This window comes from Macaca thibetana, chromosome 4 (assembly GCF_024542745.1).
Source record: "Macaca thibetana thibetana isolate TM-01 chromosome 4, ASM2454274v1, whole genome shotgun sequence".
Taxonomy (NCBI): Eukaryota; Metazoa; Chordata; class Mammalia; order Primates; family Cercopithecidae; genus Macaca; species Macaca thibetana.
The window spans coordinates 18,553,094-18,576,948 of record NC_065581.1 but is presented as its reverse complement, the minus strand read 5'-3'; the positions used below and the strand labels follow the sequence as shown (position 1 = coordinate 18,576,948).

At 39.6% G+C, this 23,855-nt stretch overlaps 1 long non-coding RNA gene across 2 annotated transcripts in view; it reads right to left on the bottom strand.

Moving 5' to 3' along the window:
- LOC126951987 (uncharacterized) overlaps window positions 1-20,039 on the bottom strand; it is a 272,298-nt gene extending 252,259 nt beyond the window's left edge. For both annotated transcript variants that reach the window (XR_007724756.1, XR_007724757.1), the window contains exon 1: window positions 19,935-20,039. This is a non-coding gene — a long non-coding RNA (uncharacterized LOC126951987). The remainder of the gene's footprint in view (window positions 1-19,934) is intronic.
- Between the last annotated feature and the right edge of the window lie 3,816 nt (window positions 20,040-23,855).

Sequence of the window (23,855 nt, the reverse complement as noted above, 5' to 3'; positions counted from 1 at the left end):
CTGACCCACAAACACTCCCTCCTATACGTATGCATCTCCATGCTCCAGTTCCAGCCTCTCTTTCTAGATTAACATCCTTCCACCAGAAGTTCAGACCCAGTTCCCAGGGCACCTACTCCATTAAACCTTTCCTGATTTTCTCCAGCAACCATTTTTCCCTTCTATTCACTCCTTCTTATGAAATATTCATACTCTTTGTGGTATTAGGAATGATTTATATACAGCTGTATTCTTCTCTACCAGATGTAGGCAAAAACCTCAGTTTACTCATATTTCTCTCTCTCTCATCTCCACCCCAAGGCCCAGATAGAGTCTCAATTTTTAATAGACGTTCATTAAATATTTCTTAGGTTAATAAATAAAGCATATAAATTTACTTCACTATGCTGCTCTCTCTTTATATAAAAGTGACTATAGGCCAGTGTGGTGGCTCATGCCTATAATCCCAATACTTTGGGAGTTCAAGGTAGGAAGATCCCTTGAGGCCAGGAATTCAAATTTAGCTGGGCATGAAGGCACATGCCCACAGTCTCAGCTACTCGGGAGGCTGAGGCAAGAGGGTTGCTTGAGCCCAGAAGGGCAAAGCTGCAGTGAGCTACAATCGCACTACTGCACTCCAGCCTGGGTGACAGAGCAAGACTCTGTCTCCAAAAATAAAATAAAATAAATTAGTATAGGAAAGAGTGATCATACTGGCTAACTAGCTTGAGACCACCTAGAGAAAAAGGAAAGCAAATATTTATTACAAAATTAATGATGCTATAGACCAGCATAAGTCATGGATACAGGAACATCAAAACAATGTAACTTCTCCCAGGCCCCTAATTGTGGTTATTAAAACTTTGGGGGAAGGCAACGTGTATGTCCTGCCACTGGTCACCCACCTTCATCCTCTAATGACACAGTTTTTGGTCCATCTCCCAGGCCAGGCTTACTCAGAATGGTGCAAGGTGATCTCCATCTGCAACAACTGAGACAACCTCAGCCTCTTTTGGTACCTGGAACTTCAAATTCTCTCTGACATAAGAAAGCACACTCACTACTACAACTATTGGGAGGAAAGGAGAGGAAACTTAAATATGTGATGAAATATTAACCTTGAAATCAGATGAGGGAATTAATACATTTTAATGTGCCTCTTTTATAAGATGACACATTCTTACCCAGTAAATAACATGGCTGCCAGGAATATATTTTTGTTCTTAGAAACCAAATACCTTTTTTTTAAGTTCCTGGATACAAGGGTGGGATGTGAAGGTTTGTTACATAGGTAAACACGTGCCATGGTGGTTTGCTGCACCTAGCTACCCATCACCTAGGTATTAAACCCAGCATGCATTAGCTATTTTTCCTGATGCTCTCCCTTCCCTCCGTTACCCTCTGAATAGGCCCCAGTGTGTGTTGTTCCCCTCCCTGTGTCCACGTGTTCTCATTTTTCAGCTCCTACTCATAAGTGAGAACATACAGTGAGAGACCAAACATCTTTGGGCATAAAAAGTCACATATGACTTTTTCGAGTTTTACAAATCAGTATCCTTCCACATACGGAATGAAATATCCAAAGAAAGGAGGGGGGTCAGAAGACCTGTGTTTGCAGCCTCAATTCACAATACACATTATCATTTCAATTCTAGTTCTTGCTGCACACGGCATAGCCCACAAGGCCCTCTCTATTCTAGTCCCATCTATCCCCAAACTTTTGGTCACCTGACACATCGAGAAGCTCACCAGTCTCGGGATATATTAGACATCTTCTGAGCTTCATGCCTTTGCTCAGGTTGGACACTCTCTCCTTCCTCCTCTCTACTTTCCTTCAACAGCTTCTGCTCTGACTTCATTTCTGAGTGAATTATTTGCTCCTATGTCTGTGCTTACATATGGCTTAATTTGGTACTTGAATATCATGTTTGGTTAGTTGAGTACCTATGTGGTTCTCAAGCCCCTCAAGGATGATGATTTGCCCACTTTTTTTTTCTCCTGAAATTAGCAGGATGTCTGACTCATAACTGTGTCCATTCAAACCTGTCCTCTGCTTCCATGGCATAAAATCATCACCTTAAAGTGTCTGTTCAACACAAGACTAAGAATTTCCCAAACCCCCTATCATCTAGGTAGGGCCATCTAGGCAGCTCTCCCACAGAATAAGAACAGAAGTGATGCTTGCCTCTTTCAGGCCAAGTTGGTTAAGAATGGCTGTGCCTTTTCCACACTCTGTTTCCCTTTGCACCAATGGGAAGTAGAGGATTCCAAGTCCTGGAAAGGCCACAACGTGGAAGGAGTCGAAGACCGTGAGTTACTGCATGGACAAAAGCCTCCTTCAGCAGAAGACACCCTCATTAGACGCCCTCATTATTCCTTCCTCATATGAGCAAGGAATAGACTTCTACTGTGTTGTCACCAAAATCTAGGGCTTTATCTGTTACAGAAGCTTTAGCCTAACTAGATAGATTCTCAAAACTGTATATTTTATTTAATTAAATAATCCTGTGTAACCAACGATGGTTGTCCTTGTCCCTCTGAGGTCTAAATCACAAAGTACCAATAAAGGAGAAGAAAGAGAGGAGGAGGAGGAAAAAAAACAGGGAAGGAAAGAGAGAGACAAGGCAAAGAAAGGGAGGGAGGGAAGGGAGGGAGAAAGAGAAAAATGGAGAGAAGGAGGGAGGGAGGGAAAGAAGATTTAAGCAGTGAACAATTGTAGTCAAACTATCACCTCATATGTAAGTTGCCTATATCCTCACCATCAGTTGAGCACATTACAACCAAGTTATTCCTTAATTTTGCTGCTATAGCACTTTGGGAGGCCAAGGTGGGTGGATCACTTGAGGTCAGGAGTTACAGACCAGCCTGGCCAACATGGTGAAACCCCATCTCTACTAAAAAAAACACAAAAAATTAGCCAAGCATGGTGGCATGCACCTATGTCCCAGCTACTCGGGAGGCTGAGGCACAAGAATCGCTTGAACCTGGAAGGCAGATGTTGCAGTGAGCCAAGGTTAAGCCACTGCACTCCAGCCTGGGCAACAAAGCAAGACACTGTCTCCAAAAAAAAAAAAAAAGAAAGAAAAAATTGCTACTGTATCCACAGTGCCTAAAACATTCCCTGAGACATAGCAGACATTCCAAAAATATGTGCTGACTTTGGTAAATAAAATTATGAATGAATACCCTGCCTTTTCTTTCTTACAAAATGACCTGAAGAAATCAAGTCTCCCTAAACTAAGAGATTATGGTATTTAGTCAAGTATAAAATAATCTGTCGACTCTCAAAGTGGAAAGAAACAGCATATATGACTATTACAACATGCATCCGAATGCCTATGATGTGGCAGATGCCCTATGGGATCCATGTTCTCTGGCAGCTTTCTTCTAAAATAATAGCTCTTCGCTTGTTGTTAAAGAGCTGATATTTAATGGCTGGCTTTGCACCAGATAAAAGGCAGCTTTTTCCCCCTTCTTATCCTAATCTCCAAAACAATTTACTTAGAAGAATTTTTAGAAAAACCTTCAGAAGATAAATTTTGAGTAGGGGGAGCAGGGAAAAGGAGAAATTTCTAAAACAGAATGAAATAATCCAACCTTAATATCAAGTAAAAGAAGAAGAGCCCATGTGTGGCACTGAGAACAATTTACTTTACATCCTATGGTGCAACGGTCCAATTATTGCAGTATATATATAATGCTAAATTTCGCCCAGTCCTGCTAATCAGACAGCAGCTCACTGTGTCTGTTTATCTCTAAGCCATTACCCAGTTGTACAGTAAATCTGCATTTCCAGAGATGGTCTAAAATAGAAACCCATGCTGGCTAAATTTGTTTTGGGACATATCGGGCAACAGCTAGAAATTTTTAAATGACCGACTTGTATTCCACTGAGGCACTGAATGAATTGATTAGGGAAAAGCTAAAAATTGAATAGTATTTTTTGGAGTAGGCTAAGGTTAGTGTTGCCAATGAAAATATGTAACTATCAAGAGAACGGCTATCAATCATAGCTGATTTTTAAATAGAAATGTGGGGGAAAATGAGATTAAATGCGAAAGGGGAATGTCTTGTTTTCCCCTCTATATGCCCCTTTCCAACTAGGTCAATCATATAATTAAGTCATCAGAAATACACTCAAACTCCCACCACTAAAATTATGACAGGCGATAACAAAGTTTTCCACTGGCCAGAGGTTATTTTTCAGTTCAACAACCTTTGGTCAGAAGATCAGATCAGCACATGGACGCTGCAAAGGGCTAACGTTCAATGGACCAATATCATGTGATTGATTGGTTTATAATACGGAGTGTGTGGTGCTGCCTTTGAGAAGTGTGTTCTCTGAAGAGACAAGCCCAGCTATTGTTTGGCTGCTCTCATGTTAGCGAGTGCCCTGCGGTAACCCTCGTGCTCTGAAATACTCATATTGGTTATTTCAAAGTTGGGTGCAGAATTGTGCTTTCCCGTGTCTGTCACTAATGACTTGCAGCTGTTGCTAATCTGTGCCTCTGATTTCCTTTGATTACTATGTGTATTGATGCCTGTGGTAAATAGGCATCTGCCAGGTGCCAGCACAATCAGGGGAAAAATATAAAAAGTTCCCTGTTTCAAATTCAATGTGACATTGTGTAAGTTGAGAGGCAGCCATTTAACTATTCAGAGGAAACAGCTTCCTGGGGCACCTCCGGCCTCCTGGCCAGGGACATTCCCCCATTCTCCCCCGCTGCACCCCCTTCCCAGATGAGGCTGACTTTCTTTGGGATTGTTTGCAGCCACGAGAAGAGGGTTTCCACACCACATGACATCAGCGGAGGGAAGAATATCTCAGAGGGGTGGCTATGACCTGAGTTTCTAGAGAGCGAGCGTCTCACCGCTCTGCTGATTTAAGCTTTGGACGACCTCACCTGCCCCAGCAAGTTCCCAAAAGCTTCTCCACAGGAGCTGTCTTGACTTTTTGGTTTTGGGGATTTGGGGCCTTTTTTTTTTTTTTTTTTTTTCTTTTTTTTTAACCTCTGAGGAACACACCTTACTCAGGAAGCATCCTGGGTGGTATCACCTTCTCCTTCAGGAGAAGCAGAGGATAATCTGGGAGAAACTAGAGCAAGAAGGAGGTTTTCTTAGGAAAGATGCAGAAGTAGCTTTCCTGGAGCATCATGTTTTGTTGTTCTTAGAAGAGCTATAGACAGAGGGAGAGTTTCTCTACCTCTCACTCCAAATTGAATAGTATTTTTTGGAGTAGGCTAAGGTTAGTGCTGACTTTAGTAAATAAAATTATGAATGAATACTGTACCTTTTCTTTCTTACGAAATGACCTGAAGAAATCAAATCTCCCTAAACTAAGAGATTATGCTATTTAGTCAAGTATCAAATAATCTGTCAACTCTGAAAGTGTAAGTCATGAAGACAACGACACGTTAGCCACACTTTGACAGGTTCAGTGTTGTTTCCAGTTTTGGACAGAAAAATCTTCCATCATTTTGATGCCCATCCACTATTTTATCATCGTTAGGAAATGGAGCAAGAGGCAGATCTACTTTGAAGTTAGTTTGTCAGGCTGCAAAGTTAAGCACCCAAAGGTAAGGACCAAGAATAAAGGCTAAGTGAGACCAAGAATATTGGGGAAAAGCATATGAGATCTCCAGGTAGCTTCACATTTACCAGATCATTTGAACCTTACAAAAATCTGAAAGGAAAATGAGAATCTGGTGGAGTTTTTAATCCCCAGTTGAGCAATTTTAAAACTCAGACTATGGCTAGGACATGGATTTACAAGCAGAGTTCAAGAATGTTTGGTCATTTTCCATCAAACTGGAAGAAAGTGCTCACTATGGACATTTAATGCCTAGGGCTTCAAATATCAGTCAGTAAGACGAGTGTGTGTGCCCCCAACAAGAGAAAAAGCAGCTGGAACATGGATAAAAGAGGACGTCATGTCTAAGTCAGAAGAAATAATTATAAAACTTTCATAAATGCTTCTCAGCCCCATGATGAAGGGAAACAGATACATCGTAGTGGTCATCTGGACATTGATTGTAGGATTCAGAAAGAAAATATCTGAGTCAAATACAGCAATGGTAAGGGGATATAGGATAATAAATTAGCAAAATTGTGAGACAATATTCCTGGAAAGAGACATAATATCATTCCTGGGTACTCAGACAACAAGTAGCTGAAAAATATTTCACCACACTACATTTTATTTTAAGACAATGATAAAGTAAATTCCAGATCCAAACTGGAAGCAAGTCAACATCAAAGAAGATGTTGGTACAAGTTGAGTATCCCTAATTTGAAAATCCAAAATCCAGGTAAAGTAGGCAATGGTAAAGTAAATGTCAGATCCAAACTGGAAGCAAATCAACATCAAAGAAGACGTTGGTACAAGTTGAGTGTCCCTAATTTGAAAATCCAGAATCCAGGCCGGGTATGGTGGCTCACACCTGTAATCCTAGCACTTTGAAAGACTGAAGTGGGTAGATCACTTGAGGTCAGGAGTTCTAGCCTGGCCAACATGGTGAAGCCAGTCTCTACTAAAAATACAAAAATTAGCTAGGTGTGGTGGTGCACACCTGTAATCCCAGCTACTCGGGAGGCTGAGACAGGAGAATGGCTTGAACCCAGGAGGCGGAGGTTGCAGTGAGCTGAGATCGTACCACTGCACCCCAGCCTGGGTGACAGAGTGAGACAGGAAGGAAGGAAGGAAGGAAGGAAGGAAGGAAGGAAGGGAGGAAGGGAGGAAGGGAGGAAGGGAGGAAGGGAGGAAGGGAGGGAGGGAGGGAGGGAGGGAGGGAGGGAGGGAAAAATCCAAAGTCAAGGAAGGAAGAAAGGAAGAAAGAGGAAAATCCAAAGTCCAAAATGCTCCAAAACCTGAAGCTTTTTGAACACCAACACTGATGCCACAGGGGATAATTCCACACTTCACCTCATGTGACAGGTTGCAGTCAAAATGCAGTCAAAACTTTGTTTCATGCACAAAATTATTTAACATGTTGTACAAAATTACTGTCAGGCTATGTGTATAAGGTGTACAGGAAACATTTTGTATTTAGACATGGATTCCATCCCCAAGCTATCACATTATACATATGCAAGTATTCAGACTCTGAAAAAAACAGAAATCTGAAATACTTCTGGTCCCAAGTCTTTGAGATAAGAGATACTCAACCTGTAGATTTAAAAGGGAGAAGATGCTACCAGATGCAGAAAATGCTGCCAAAAAGACTGGTTAAAGGTAAAGAGATCAAAGATTAGAATTTGTTGCTGCCCTCTTAATCAAAGATTCACAAAGCATGCAAAAGCATTTTTCTTCTCTTTGACAGTCAGAAAAGAGAAGGAGATGAGGTGTACAGTAGATAATCTAGGTGCAGAGTAGATAATCCAGAAAATCAGTAGGAAATGGCTAAAGACATGCATTACTGTATTAATACCAATCCACATACCCACCTTCCTACCATCCCACCCCCCAAAGGAATGCAGGGAATGACTTCAGGAACAACATACTCTCGGGTCCCACAAACAAACTGCATGGCAGAGCAATCCTTGGTTTCCCAGGTCCTTGCTTTAACTTCTTATAGTAGTAATCTTAGCACTTGGCTTTAAATTGCTATCAACACATCTGAACACAGTATCTTCCAGAAAGACCTGTGAAAGGAGACGTCTTGCTGGAGCTCTGTCAAGGATGTGGATCCGGCTCAGACAATGAGGTTGAGTAGAATCCTGAACTGGCAGCAAGAGCTCATTGCGGTCAAATGAAATAACCAACTGGGTCTTTTGTCCAGCAACTCCCTGGCCCATCCTCAACAAAACTCTTGCCCAGTGACTTAGAAGAACCAGAGAAATTACAAAAGAAATCCACTAACTGGCCGGGCGCGGTGGCTCATGCTTGCAATCCCAGCACTTTGGGAGGCTGAGGCGGGCGGATCATGAGGTCAGGAGATCGAGACCATCCTGGCTAACGTGGTGAAACCCCGTCTCTACTAAAAATACAAAAAACTAGCTGGGCGAGGTGGCGGGCGCCTATAGTCCCAGCTACTCGGGAGGCTGAGGCAGGAGAATGGCATAAACCCAGGAGGCGGAGCTTGCAGTAAGCCAAGATCAGGCCACTGCACTCCAGCCGGGGTGACAGAGCGAGACACCGTCTCAGTTAAAAAAAAAAAAAAAAAAAGAAAGAGAAAAGAAAAAAGAAATACACTAACTGCTTCCAAGGTTGTTACCATGGGATTCATTTTCATCGTGGGTGAAGGCATGTACACATCTAAGGCTCAGTGCTACTAGTTTCAGATCGTTGCAATGGCAATTGCCTCTTTTCCAAACAAACAGTTTTGTACCTAGCTTCCCAAAATGTGATGTAAGAGAAGTTATCATGATGAGCTTTTCTGCAAATTAAAATAAAATAGGCTGGGTGCAGTGGTTCACACCTGTAATTCCAGCACTTTGGGAAGCCAAGGTGAGAGGATCACTTGAGGCCAGGAGTTTGAGACCAGTCTGGGCAACATAGCAAGGCCTCATCACTCAAAAAGGAAAAAAAAAAAAAAAAAAAAAAAACCACGTAATATAAAATAATTAGAACAAAAAAAGAACTTTTAAAAAAATGGTAAATATTATATGCCCCCTTCTACAACATATTAGCACATATGGATTCTGAGGATTCTTCAATAAGATTTAACATAGCTTAATCTAAAACTTTCTAAAAGTATTTGATGTAATAGAAAACCCCCTTATACATACAGCACTTATTAATACACCAGAAACAGTGTTTTGGGGCCAGGCTATTTTAATATAGTTATTCACTTTTCTGGATATAAAGATAACTTTTTATTATGTACAAACTGGCAAGTGTAGGGTATACTCCTATGACAGACTTTCATCTATATAATTTGGTCCATAAACTGGTCATAATATTTAATTAATAAACTTTGGCAATAATCAAGATGAGACAAAAATTCCTATTCAGTTGAAATCTCATGATATGATGAGATAATTTGGAGTCTTTAAGTCTTGATTGCTTATTGTATGTTTCGTGAAATATTTCACTTATATTACTGACAGTGGGCAATGATATAATTTTTACCACTGATCTCAGGAAAACTCTACAACTGTTTTATAATAACATTCATCTTCTATGTCCCCACCCCAAAACCTCCATACAGTAGCTATTCAAGTGAATTAATTAAAGACCTTCCATGTATAAGGCATGAGGTCCCTGCTTCTTGTTTTGGAGTTTGTTAAATTCAGTAGAAGAGAGAAGACAACTACACTAATAATTAAAGGCATAATGCTGAAAACACTGTAAGAGAATAAAAGAAGGCTGACCTTCAGTGGGCAAATGGCAATATCAGACAAGGCTTCATGAAGTAGATGTGATTTGAGCAGAGACCTAAGAGAATGAGTGCATCATCAATAAGCAGAGATTAGGAAAGGAAGAGAAGAAGTATTACAAGACTAGGGAGAAATATCAGGAAATGAAAGTGACAAGTTGCATTTAGATCATTCAGGATCTTGAATACAAGGCAGGACATTTGACATGTGAAAATAAATAAAATAAACAATGCAGGGGCAATGAAAACTTTTGAGAGAAGTAGCACTCCTCCAAGAACTATACCCTGGGAGCAGTGTGTAGCACAGAGAAGGGGACAGTCTAGAGCAGTGGTTCTCAAAGTGTGGTCCCCAGGGTAGCAGCAGCACCCAGGAACATGCCAGAAATGCACATCCATAGGCCCCACCCCAGATGTCCTGAATCAGAAACTCTGGAAGTGTGGCCCAGAAATCTGTGTTTTAACAAGTCCTTCAGGGAATGTGGATGCCTACTCCAGTTTGAGAACTACTGATCTAAAGACAAAAAAAAAAAAAAAAAAATCAATTATGTAATAATTTTAGTCATCCAGATGACTGGTAATGAAGAATTAATTAATCCAGATAGAATAATCATAGTAAGAAGGTAAAAGATAGAACAGACTGGGGGGAAAGCAGCTGATTTTACCAAAAGATCAGTGATCTGAAGGATGGAGATCATTAAATCTCTTCAATTTCTGTTCCCTAATTTTCCAAACAGATGACCACCTTTCCATTTTTTCTCCAGTTTGCAAGAGATATTATGGAAGCACAACTGAACAACTTCTCAGGACAGGACAACCAGACACAGAGAATGGAGGATAGAAAGCACTTTAAATGACTCCAAGTTTTAAGCCTCAGAGGCAGGCAGCTTAAAGATGCCTTTAACAAAGAGATGAATTTTAAGCAACAGAAAAAGACAGGTGGAAAAAAGGCACCAATTCATGTGTTTAGTTTTTACTATCCAATGGGGGGAAAAAAAGATATACAGAAGTTTCCAAAAATGCATACTATACAGTAAGGTAAAATAACAAGATAAAAATTTTTAAAAGAAAGAAAACAATGAAGCCAGAGAAAAACAAGGATAGAAAAGTAAGTGGAAGCCACAAGTGGGCCAGAGAGGCCATGAGTCTTTGTATTAATAATCAAAACTCTGGAAGAGCCACAGGGTCCGTGAGAGCAGAGCAAGTCAGTGACTTAGGAAAAGCTTATTTCTTCTCTGTACTGAAAACAGAGAGAAAATTTCACCTAGGACCATCAAAGAGGTGATTTAGAATGTAGCAAATGATATTCTCAATACTGAACTTTGAGATAAATAATTTGGTTTGAGGATGTCACATGGAACTGTATGTGCCTTTAGAAAAATCCAATAAATATTTCCTGCAAAAAGTTGAGAATGTGAATCTGAAGCTCAGAAAGTCAAGAATAAAACTATAAATGAATTTGGAATTTTCCCACATGAAAGAGATGCCCAGTGTGCAGATAAGAACACAGTAAGAAAAATAGAATTGAAAAGGTCCCATTGCTATGATGGTTTAATGTCTATGATACAGAAAACACTGCTTAAATAAAGATATAATATCACCACCAAAATTATATATTAATAGGTTTCAAACATGAATTAGCATTTAATTGAAAACATAAGAATGTTTCCCTCTTGGAAAAAAAAGCTAAATTCATCAAATTTTAAATTTATAAAACAGATGGATGATTAGCATACAAAATGAGTCAACACTGGATGTCAACATTGATTTTTTTTTTTGACTGGCAATTGCCCTTAGTAAAGTCAATTTATGAAATTTCACTTCTCACTAGTTTTTCGGAACACATCTATTGTGTTAGATGTGGAAAACATATTTTAAAAACTGTCATCCCAAAAATTGTTACAAAAGTTTCTATAATAGATATATTACATCAACAAACTCTGTTGGATAGATGAGCTATTCTGCCATGTCATGAAAAGGTAGAACTTTCTGATAAGGCTATTTCAAAAAAAGTAAATATATCCCAAATATTAATGTATGAGTGAGGATTGCTTTGGCTGCAATCATCAGAAACTGATTCTAACTTTTGAAATTATACATATATATGTACATATTTATTAAAAAGTTATTGGCTCACAGATCAAAGGAAATGTTGAAAAGTCAGGTCACCAGGCTGTTCAGAGGCACTGGTATTACCAGGATGAATCAGTCACTGCTAATTTTCCACCCCGTACCACTAGAATCAGGATTTCTAGTCCTGGGGCAGAGAGCATTGCTTCGCCTGCCCAACTCTTGGCTAGACAAGGACAGGGCCCTTTTGATCAACAGCTCCTCTTGGGCTACACATATCCTTTTTTAAATGATGTCAAAGTCATGCTACGACAAAAGATAATAGGCAGGAAGGAAACAGCAATGAATGTCCACAACACACAGCAAGCAAGCATTTCTGATAGGAAAGCAAAAACAATGGATGTTGACATATAAAATGAATCCAATCATCATCCCAGAAATGCAAGTATTTTCATGTTCATATGCCTTGAATATCTTAAGAACTCAGAAATTTATTCTACGTTATTATCAATTCAGAAAGACTCATCAGATCGGGAGGATTTTTTTCTATCAATAGGAACATAACAGGATCACTCTGTCTTGTTCCTATATTTCATAAAAATTAAAATAAAACTAGGCCGGGTGCGGTGGCTCAAGCCTGTAATCCCAGCACTGTGGGAGGCCGAGGCGGGCAGATCACGAGGTCAGGAGATCGAGACCATCCTGGCTAACACGGTGAAACCCCGTCTCTACTGAAAATACAAAACATTAGCCGGGCGCTGTGGCGGGCGCCTGTAGTCCCAGCTACTCGGGAGGCCGAGGCAGGAGAATGGCGTGAACCCGGGAGGCGGAGCTTGCAGTGAGCCAAGATGGCGCCACCGCACTCCAGCCTGGGCGACAGAGCAAGACTCTGTCTCAAAAAAAAAAAAAAAAAAATTTAAAGTAAAACTAAAAGGAACAAGAGGTATTTTTGACCTTATACTTGAAATAAGCCAACATTATATTAAAATATTAGTGCAACCTTAGACAATAATAGAAAATTAAGTCCAAATGACAGGAAATACAGTCTCAGTGATTTCTCTCCTGTTCAAACAGATCACTGTTTTGAATTCTGAGTTTTATAATTTAGAAAGGATGGGCTCATGCCTGTAATCCCAGCACTTTGGGAGGCTGAGGTGGGCGGATCGCTTGAGCTCAAGAGTTCAAAACCAGCCTAGGCAACACGGCAAAACCCCATCTCTACAAAATATATGAAAATTAGCCGGGCGTGCTGGCGTGCCTGTAGTCCCAGCGACTCGGGAGGCTGAGGCAGGAGAATCCCTTGAACTCGGGAGACAGAGATTGCAGTGAGCCAAGATTGTACCACTGCACTCTAGCCTGGTGACAGAGTGAGACTCTGTCTCAAACAACAACAACAACAAAAATTAGTCAGGCGTGGTGGAGTGCACCTGTGGTCCCAGCTACTTGAGAGGCTGAGGTGGGAGAATCACCTTAAATCTGGGAGGTCGAGGCTGCAATAAGCCAAAATCGCACCACTGCACTCCATCTTGGGTGACAGAGTGAGACCCTGTCTCAAAAGAAAAAAAAAGAAAGAAAAGAAAAGAAAGGATGCAGCAAACTAAGAGTACGCTCAGAGGACATGACAGGACAGCAAAGAAACCATTGGAATAACAATGAGGGGAAACAGGAACATTTAACATATAGAAAAGAGGACTTGGGAAGTAAATGACAATGGTCTTGAGTGCACTGTGCTGTAGGGCAAAGAAAAACTGAATGTGTTCTCCAAAGATCTAGAATCTGGTTCCTATTCTGTTCCTATTTACTGTGTGATCTCAGGCAGGTGGCTTCCCTTCTCTGGGTCTTGACTTCACCTCTAAAAAAGGACGTGTTATTTTATGAGCAACGGGGGTTTTCATCAGACTTAGGTTCAAATCCAACCTACATGGCTTACTAGTTATGTGGTTTTGATCTGAGCCTTTGTAAAATACAGATAAAGATGAAACTTCCCTCAGAGCTTATTGTGAGAATTAAATAAAATAATGGAAATAAGATGCCTGGTACAATGCTGATACATAGTTGATACTCAATAAATTACAATTTACAGTTACTAATTACCAATAAATGGTAAGAATAGTTATTCAGTAATGTGACTCTATAAAAGATTTGAAATGCCATTACAAGAAGGCGATACAGTTTTCTGCCATGTTGCAAGACCAGCAGATAAAAGTTATAGGAAAGCAGGTTTTTCGCTAATTGAAGAAAGAACTTTCTAATAACTAGAACTAACAAGAAAAAAAGCTGCCTTGTGAAGTAGCAAAATTCCCAACACTAGGAATGTTCAACAGTGTCATGAAGAATACCTGTTGGGGACACTACAGAACAGCTTCCTATATTTTGAATGAGAATTAGATAAGATCCCTTCCTAATTTAAATGTCTGTGACTTTCAGCTGAGTGCAGTACCAAGTGCATTCATAGTTTATAATATTAATGTACCACTGCCCTCTAGTGTATAACCTAAGAAGATAAAATCACTGATTTAAAAAAAGGAAAAAAATGTTTGCAAAATTATTTTTATTGACAAAAAGTTATCTCACCAATCATTGAGTAGAACTTTCTTATTTTCAGGTGAGAAAACTGGAGGACAGAAAGTGATACAATTAGCCCAAAGTCACAGGGCTACACAGCTACAAAGCTGGGATAGGAATCTCACTCTCTAACTCTCAGGTCAGGGTTCTTCCTGACACATCACATTCCTGAGGCTGCAGCATAGATCCAGTTATCCTTGGATGGCATCACTTGTCTGAGCCAAAATTCTTTGGTTCTAGCCACGTAACTGGACAAGTTTCTCTCAGCATGATGAGTCCAGCACATCCTCAATCACAAGTTCAAACCCTTACAACCATGTTGCTGGAAAAAAAACAATGGTTAATGAGGCCATGTTGACAAGCATAGTTCATTATCAGCAAGCTAATGACCACTCAGGCCGCAGCAGGGATGCCAGCCTACAATTAGGTCTGCAGTGATGTACAAACAGAAAGGGACTCTAGTTATAATTAAACCTGATCCTTTAGTCCAATTGCTCATTAGGAAAGAAAATAAAAACAATTCACAGATCCCACACAAGAAGGCCTCAAACTAATGCTTTGGTCCAGGGATGAAATGTTAGGCCATTGAGCTATTGGTCCATGTCTGTCTACTGCTGAATGAGCACTTAAGCTTATATTCTTATTCAAAATACTTTGTAATGAAGGAGGATTAGTTTTCATCTTACTGATTTTGAAAGCCATGCACAAAGGATGGTGAATAATTTTTCATTTTCTTCATTTTGCCTATCACTATTGTTTGACTGTTTTTCCTGAGGACCTGTATTACTTGTGCAATTAAATATGTTTAAAAAGTACTAAATCTTCCCAAAATCTCTTCAAGTAATGAAAACTAGGTATTAAACATAAGAATACCCATAAGCACAAACCTTTCATAATTAGAAGAAGGAACTATCTCTATAAAAAGGCAACATGATGTTATACAAATAAAAAAGTCAGCATGGGGCATGGGTTCTGAAACCAGAGAGACTGGAATTTATGCAATAGCTTTGTTAGTGAACCCTTGGACAGGTATCTAAAATTTTAAAGGAAGGTGCCGGTGATTAAATGAAAGGTCCAGGTAAAGATCCTAGGAGATGCAAAAAAAAAAAAAGTGATTCATAAATTACAGGCTTTTTCTTCTTCCCCATATTCCCCTGCATTGCCTTTCTGTCCTCATAATTCCTAAAATATGTCTAAATCTAGAAAGAGATGTCTTACTAAGACCGACTGAAAGCCTTGAATTGACAAGGAAAGAAGATGCAAGTAGGCCTAAGGAGGGAAAGTAGTAAGAAGAGGGAGAGAAGAGGAGGCAGTATTAACAGGAAAGAGAGAATGGGCTTCATTTGGAGACGAATTCTCTGGAGACTTGAGAAGAGGTGGGGAGGACATTGGAAGAGTGAAGCTAACAAAATTAGAAGAGGTTTGTTTTCTTCCTTTCTTCCCATTTAGCCCCCTCCTTACCTTATCTCTTTCAGATTCTTAAATGATGAGGGCCTTTCTTGTTCCTGTCCATTTATCCTTCATCTGCAACGTCTTTCTCCTTACTCAGTCCCCTAGCCCTATGCTTTTGAATCAATCTCGCCAGCACCCTCTGGAAGCATATGTCATCAATTTTCTTTTCATTACAAAACGTTTCTCACACACACCTTCAATCTGTTCTTCTCCACTGGTCTCTTATCTGTCTATCTAAAAGCATTCTTTGGTTTTCTCTGTACTTAAGATTCAATCCCACGAGCCCTTATATTGCCATGTTCTCCCTGGGCAATAGAAAGGGAAAGCACTGTGAAGAATACATCGTTTTTCAAAAACCAGTTCCTGTGCTCAAGGGGCTTATAAATTAGTTGTGGAGAAAAGACTATGTCATTAGAAACAATGGTGATCAATAAAAGGAGTATATAATTAAGTCCTAAATTGGCTCGTCAGACTCTGAGTCTCTATAGCTTGGGGGATGCACGCCGAGGAGTTCCCCGAGGTGCTATGGTAAGGGATGATTTGGAGGAAGCACCAGGCCAGAATATTGCACAAAGCAATTACTCAATAAATGTTTGTGATTTGGTTTGAGATGAAATGTTAGCTAAGCCTTGAAAATCATAATCATAAAATCATAAGCTTTGAAAATCAAAAATCACCACCAACTTGACAATTCTCCTTCACTCTCCCACCTACTTGACAATTCTCCTCCTTCATTTCTTTTAAGGTGCATATTGTTTCACATTTTAACAATTCTGGAACAAGGATGTATTTTTCAATCAAGGAGACTCAGCATGTGTTATAGATTAATTGCCAGTGCTTTTTCTTTCTTAGTGGTATATAAAATAATGGAACAGCTTACAACTGATGGCTTCTTATATTCCATAAAACACATTTTTGTGTGTGTTCTTGTCTAAATCTAGAAAGAGATGTCTTACTAAGACCGATTGAAAGCCTTGAATTGACGAGGAAAGAAGATGCAAGTAGGACTACGTAGTAAGAAAAGGGGAAGAAGAGGAGGCGGTATTAACAGGAAAGAAGAGAGAATGGGCTTCATATTTCAGATTGCTATTTTAGGCCCTAGGGATATGTGAATAAGAAATATAAAGTTTTTCGGCCGGGCGCGGTGGCTCAAGCCTGTAATCCCAGCACTTTGGGAGGCCGAGACGGGCGGATCACGAGGTTAGGAGATCGAGACCATCCTGGCTAACACGGTGAAACCCCGTCTCTACTAAAAAAAAAACACAAAAAACTAGCCGGGCGAGGTGGCGGGCGCCTGTAGTCCCAGCTACTCGGGAGACTGAGGCAGGAGAATGGCGCAAACCCGGGAGGCGGAGCTTGCAGTGAGCTGAGATCCGGCCACTGCACTCCAGCCTGGGTGACAAAGTGAGACTCTGTCTCAACAAAAAAGAAAAAAGAAAAAAAAAAAAGAAATATGTGAAGCTTGCATTGTGATAGAGGAAGACAGATAATAAACAAATTAACAAATATGTGGTACACTGATGCTAGGTATGGTGACACAGACTGAATAGGAACTAGATTTAAGCCTAGATCCCAATCTATTGTGCAGGAAAATAAAAAATAATGAGAAGTGAAGTTTTGAAAAATCAGATTTCACGTAAGAAAAAATAGCAATTTGGAAGGAATTTATACACATTTTGGATATTCATCTCTGCTAGACAGTAAGCTCCTTGAAAACACTTTTTTAAAGGGCAATTTACTTAATTTTACTTCAAAAGCTGAAAAATATAGTATGGATTGGACCCTTGATCTCAAGGGTCAGGGAACTTTTTCTATATAGAGCCAGATAGCCAATAATTTTAGGAGATCGAGACCATCCTGGCTAACACGGTGAAACCCCGTCTCTACTAAAAAAAAAAACACAAAAAACTAGCCGGGCGAGGTGGCGGGCGCCTGTAGTCCCAGCTACTCGGGAGACTGAGGCAGGAGAATGGCGCAAACCCGGGAGTCATATACTCAATGACACAACTACTCACCTCTGCCATTGTAACACAAAAGCAGCATGGATAAGTACATAAATGAGCATGGCTGTTTTCCAATAAAATTTGGTTTCTAAACACAAGTCATAGGTTGAATTGGCTCCACACTGCAGTTTGCCAACCCCTGGACTAGGTAGCTATTCCTAAAGGCTCCAAGAACACTGGAATTCTTTGAGATCTAAGCCTGGAGACCTATTTACCCACAGCATATACAGATGATCCCCAACTACAATGGTTTGTCTTACAATTTTTTTCACTTTTAATGGTGCAAAAGCAGTACACATTCAGTAAAAACCATACTTTGAGTACTCATACAGCCATTCGTTTTTTCACTTTCAGTATGTTATTTAATAAATTACATGAGATATTCAACACTTTATTGTAAATTGGGCTTTGTGTTACATGATTTTGCCCAGCTGCAGGCTAACGTAAGTGTTCTGAGTATGCTGAAAGTCAGCTAGGTTAACCTATGACATTTGATAAACCTATAGGTGTATTAAATGCATTTTTTCCTTATAATAGTTTCAATTTGCAATGGGTTTATTGAGATATAACTCCTTCGAAGGCAAGGAGCATCTGTACAACATCCACAAGATTCCCCAGATTTTTAGTAAGGCCACAAAAACAAACCAAGAAAAGGGGAGCAGCAATGTTTCTGGGGTATCATATGTGGAGACGAACCCATTTACAAAGGTTTGCTCAAAACACAAAAATGTCAACTCATCCCAACACACATGGCCTTCCAGACAGATTCAGGGAATCCCGCACTAGAAAGAACAGGTCTTTTTACAGCCATAGATAGGAGGTTAGCAGGTGATTAGTGAGGTCTGCATGCTCAGCCCTGGCTTGTTGCACTGCGGTTAATTACACAGCTGGTTACAAGCGTGTGTTTGCACCTGTTCAAGCCTTCAAATGTGCTAATCCCATATTAATTAAGCAACTTCTTAAGAGCAGGTTAAAAACAAATTAGACCCTGCCATCCCATGCCTGTTCCAGCCTTCCCTTGGTAGCCCTTCATCTATAAGGGATCATCTACAGAGGGTACGGAGCAGTGTTTCTTTGTAATTCGGGAGGGGCTCATTATGCCCCATCAATTAGTGCTGCCACCACTTAGTGAAAACAGTTGTCGGTACATAGTCCATATTAGTGACTAATTAATAAGGGTTGATTAGCTAAGCTCCCTCACAAGGTAGAACAGGCAACAGCCACCTTCCACAAGGACTACGGATTAAAACAATGTAATAACAATGTAATATCAACAATGTAAAATGAAAGAAATGTTGCTGGTGACCCTCATCTTTCTGAATGGGGTAAGAGACAGCAGTCCATAGCTAACCAGTACATCTTTTGATTTTAATACATGGAAATGACTTGAGTTGCCAAGGATGTCTGGCTTGTTATTCTTTGAATCATTGAAAAAGGGAGGAAACTTGCACCGTAGCAAATAAACGTGGGAGCTTATCTCAGGGAGGTAGAAAAATCGACCCTGTACATGTAGGATGCACACCATACTGTAAAACATAGGACATGAATGTGTATCTATTTAGATATCCCTGTTGATATTTGCAAATGTTATTTTTATTAGGAGCATGGAATAGTGGGTAAAAACAGGAGACTGAGATTAGGGATAAAAAAAAAAAAAAAAAAAAAAAAAAAAAAAAAAAAAAAAAAAAAAAAAAAAATAAAAAAAAAAAAAAGTTGGATCAATTACGGATCAAGCAAAATGTTCATGTTTCTGTATATCAGTTATCGTGTTATATCATAATTACCTGTTGTGTATCTCCCTCATTCACACGCAAACACACAGGCACACATAGACACAAATTTTGATCATGGTTCTTTGAAGTTAGGGGTCAAATCTCATTTATCTTCATATTCCATAGAAGAGAGCACTTTAGAAACTTCTTAGCCATTTGATGAATAGATTAATTAATGAATGCTTTAACTTCTGATTACTGCCTAATATTTGTATTTTTAGTAGAGATGGGGTTTCATCATATTGGTCAGGCTGGTCTTAAACTCCTGACCTTGTGATCCACCCATCTCGGCCTCCCAAAGTGCTGGGATTACAGATTACAGGTGTGAGCCACCACACTCGGCTGCTAATTCCTTTTTTTTTTTTTTTCAGTCGGAGTTTCACTCTTGTTGCTGAGGCTGGAATGCAAGGGCGCAATCTAGGCTCACCACAACCTCTGCCTCCCAGGTGCAAGCGATTCTCCTCCCTCAGCCTCCTGAGTAGCTGTGATTACAGGCATGCGCCCCCACACCTGGTTAATTTTGTATTTTTAGTACAGACGGGGTTTCTCCATGTTGGTCGGGGTGGTCTCGAACTCCGGACCTCAGGTGATCCGCCCGCCTCGGCCTCCCAAAGTGCTGGGATTACAGGCTGAGCCACTGACCCCGCCTAACTCCATCTTTTACTCACAGCATCATTCCTTGCTACTCTTAATAGGTGTATTAGTCCATTTTCATGCTGCTGATAAAGACATACCCAACTCTAGATAATTTATACAGGAAAAAGGTTCAATGGACTTACAGTTCCACGTGGCTGGGAGGCCTCAGAATCACAGCAGAAGGCTAAGAGGCGCAAGTCACATTTTACCTCCACAGCGGCAGGCAAAGAAAGGGTTTGGGCGCGAAAACTCCAGTATTTAAAACCATCAGATCTCGTGAGACTTAGTCACTAGCAAGAGAACAGCAAGGGAAAGTCCCGCCCCTGTGATTTAATTACCCCACCAGGCTCCTCCCACCACACGTGGGAATTGTGGGAGTTACAATTCAAGATGAGATTTGGGTGGGACACAGCCAAACCATATAAACGGGTTTCCTTGGGATAAGTCTGAAGCGTTTAGCATATCAAAGCTATCACTGTTCTCCAGTTTACCAAAATAACTCTTTCCTAAAAGGATGGAGAAAGAAGAAAAATAAGGAGTGAAACGGAGACCAAATACCTCCAACCTACTCCTTAAGAATGTTCATTGTGGCACTATTTAAAATAGAGACTACAAATAAACCTAAGGATGGTTAAATATAGTATGATACATTCTACGTGTCATATGAAATCATTAAATTAATGTTTTAAAAGACTGAGTATTTAATGACATAGAAAGTGCTCCACTGAGATATCATTAGAAAAAGAAAGTACAATCTCTGCAGGATAATGTAAAATAATATGTATCATGTGCATCTCTAAAAGGCCAGAGGTACATGATTCAAAATATTTTAAAAGGCTATCTCTGGTGACAGAATTGGGTGATGTTTATCTTCTCCTTTGTGTTTTTCTGGACGATCCAAAGTTTTACAACATGTGCTACATTATAGTCAAAGGAAAAAAGTCCATATGAAAAAAAAGAAAAGGTTTTGCTCTTACATATCTTTATATGACATCATAAAAACCATACAATCTCATCAGTCAGGCTGAACTCCAACAGCTACTAAAACCAGTTTAATTAATGATTCTCACATAAATTAAGTGAACTTACATTACCAGATAATAAAACATATTATGACACTACAATAACGTAGTACACACATAAAAATTGATGGTAGAAACAAATAGCCTAGAAATGGATCCTAATATATATCTACTCAAAAAGAACTTAGTATATGATAAAGGTGGCATTACTAATCATTCAAGAGGAGGAAGGATTATTTCATAAATGGTGCTAAAATAGAGTTAACTGTTTCCGTGGGAAGATAAATCACTGTCTTACAAGATACAATAATGTACATTTTGGATGGATTTAATTATTAGGTGTTAAAACGACACTCAGGAGACCCAGAAGAAATAATAAATACAAGTAAATTTATAATCTAGAATTTCAAATATCTTTCTAATCAATGATAAAGGAAGAAATAAACCAGAGACAGAGGGAGACCAATTTTCCTACATTTTTGTATATCACTTACTCACATCGAAAACCAGCATAAGAGGCCTGGGGCAGTGGCTCACATCTGTAATCTCAGCACTTTGGAAGGCCAAGACAGGCAAATCACCTGAGGTCAGGAGTTCAAGACCACCCTCGCCAACATGGTGAAACCTTGTCTCTACTAAAAATACAAAAATTAGCCGGATGTGGTGGCACACACCTGTAATCCCAGCTACTCTGGAGGCTGAGGCACGAGAATCACTTGAACCCAGGTGGCTGAGGTTGCATTGACCCGAGATCACGCCACTGCACTCTAGCCTGGGCAACAGAGTGAGACTCTGTCCTCAAAAAAAAAAAAACTTTATGTTGCATTAGGGCAGGGGCTGTCTCTCTCTCACTTGCTGCTGAATGTTACACCTTCTGCAGTGCTTCACACATAGTGGGCAATCAATAAGTATTGATCAAATAAAAGAATGATCATTTACAAAAGAATAAATAGAAATGACCATTAAAACATTTCTGTTTTAAAAGTCTCACATGACTGGTAATTAAAGGAATGAAAGACGAAGCAGAGATAACACTTTATTCCATCAACTTGGCATATATGTCTTTTTTTTTTTTTTTTTTTTTTTTTTTTTGAGACGGAGTCTCGCTCTGTCACCCAGGCTGGAGTGCAGTGGCCGGATCTCGGCTCACTGCAAGCTCCGCCTCCCGGGTTTACGCCATTCTCCTGCCTCAGCCTCCCGAGTAGCTGGGACTACAGGCGCCCACCACCTCGCCCGGCTAGTTTTTTGTATTTTTAGTAGAGACGGGTTTATATGTCTTTTAAAATAATACTCACTGCTGTCAGGTATGTGATGAAATGAGTACCCTCACTCACTGCTACTAGCCATCTATTAGGTCAAAATTTGTCAACACGTGCAAAAATCTCAAAAGTGTTTTGATCCTTCAGCAATATTTTCATTTCTGAGAATTTATTATGGAAAAATAATCTATTAAATAAACACCAAAATATCAATCTCCACAATCCTGGTAATGTTGTAAATTGGAAAAACCTAATTGTTAAATATACGGAATTGACTAAATAATTATATACAGATGAAATAATGTTATAAAATATTAATAAATGTGATTTTGAATATTTAAGTACATGGAAAATTGTATGTTATAAAACAAGTTTAAGGATAAATCTATATGTATATATTGATTCTTATATTTTAGAAAATATATGGATATCTATATGTTAAAAAAATAATATGTAGTCCAGGCATGGTGGCTCACGCCTGTAATCCCAGCACTTTAGGAAGTCGAGGCAGTTGGATCACCTGAAGTCGGGAGTTTGAGACCAGCCTGGCCAACATGGTGAAACCCTGTCTCTATTAAAAATACAAAAATTAGCCAGATGTGGTGGCGCACGCCTGTAATCCCAGCTACTCCGGAGGCTGAGGCATGATAATCGCTTAAACCCGGGAAGGAGAGTTTGTAAGTGAGCTGAGATTGCGTCACTGCACTCCAGCCTGGGCAACAGAGTGAGACTCTATCTCAAAAAAATAAAAATAAAAATAAATATATGTGCATATTTTTATGTTTATTTGGATAGTGAAATATGCTTTTAAACTGATTTCCCGAAGAACTCGTACTACTTGTATAATAAAACAAAAATAATAATTTTAAAAACTTCTCTTCACCATGCACGATGGCACACTAGCTACACAGAGGCCACAGCGGGATGATCACCTAAGCCCAGGAATTTGGGACCAGCCTAAGCAACATGGAAAGACCCTGTGTCTTTAAAATTTTAAGTAGTTTTTAAAGACTTCTCTTCTGTGAGGTTTGCAAGCTCTTTTTCATAGTTTGCAAGCTGTCGTTTTAATATATTCTATTGATCACAAAAAGACTGGGGTGGGGAGAGAGAGGTGCTCTAAAATGAAACTCTCCCCGCTGCTCTCAGGCAAACCCAACAATCCCAGCATATGATGGAGTCAGCAGTGATATTCTCCTAGCCAGGACCTCCTGGGCGTACACAGCCAATACCCACTCTTGGCAACTCAATCACTGGCATGTAAAAAATGCTTTTTGCTTAGCTTAGAATATTTTGCCATTTAGATGAACATTTTTTTCATCAATTTTTCACTCAGTTTTTTTCTCCAGAAGTGTGAACTGAAAAGTGAATTCACAGAAGAAAAATTGTTGAAAAAGCATTTTCCTTTATGATGTTGTTAGAGATTTTTTTGATCCTGAGAAATGTTACCTGCAGGAAAAGAAAAAAAAAATACCTGATTGATTATTCAGTCCTATTTTCCTAAGTGTTCAGATCTTTTATTAACTTCAATGTATAGGACAGTTGCCTATGTAACATTTTCATATGACTGTGCATATGTGTACTACTTCTCAAAGAGGTTGAACAATTTTACATACCAGTAGTGTATGAGATTTCTGGTTGCTCCACATCCTTAAAAACACTTGATGTGGTCAGTCTTTTTAATTTTAGCCATTCTAGTGGGTGTGTAGCAGTGTCTCACTATGATTTTACTTTGCATTACCGTAATGATTGGTTGAACATTTTTTTATATGCTTATTTGCCATTT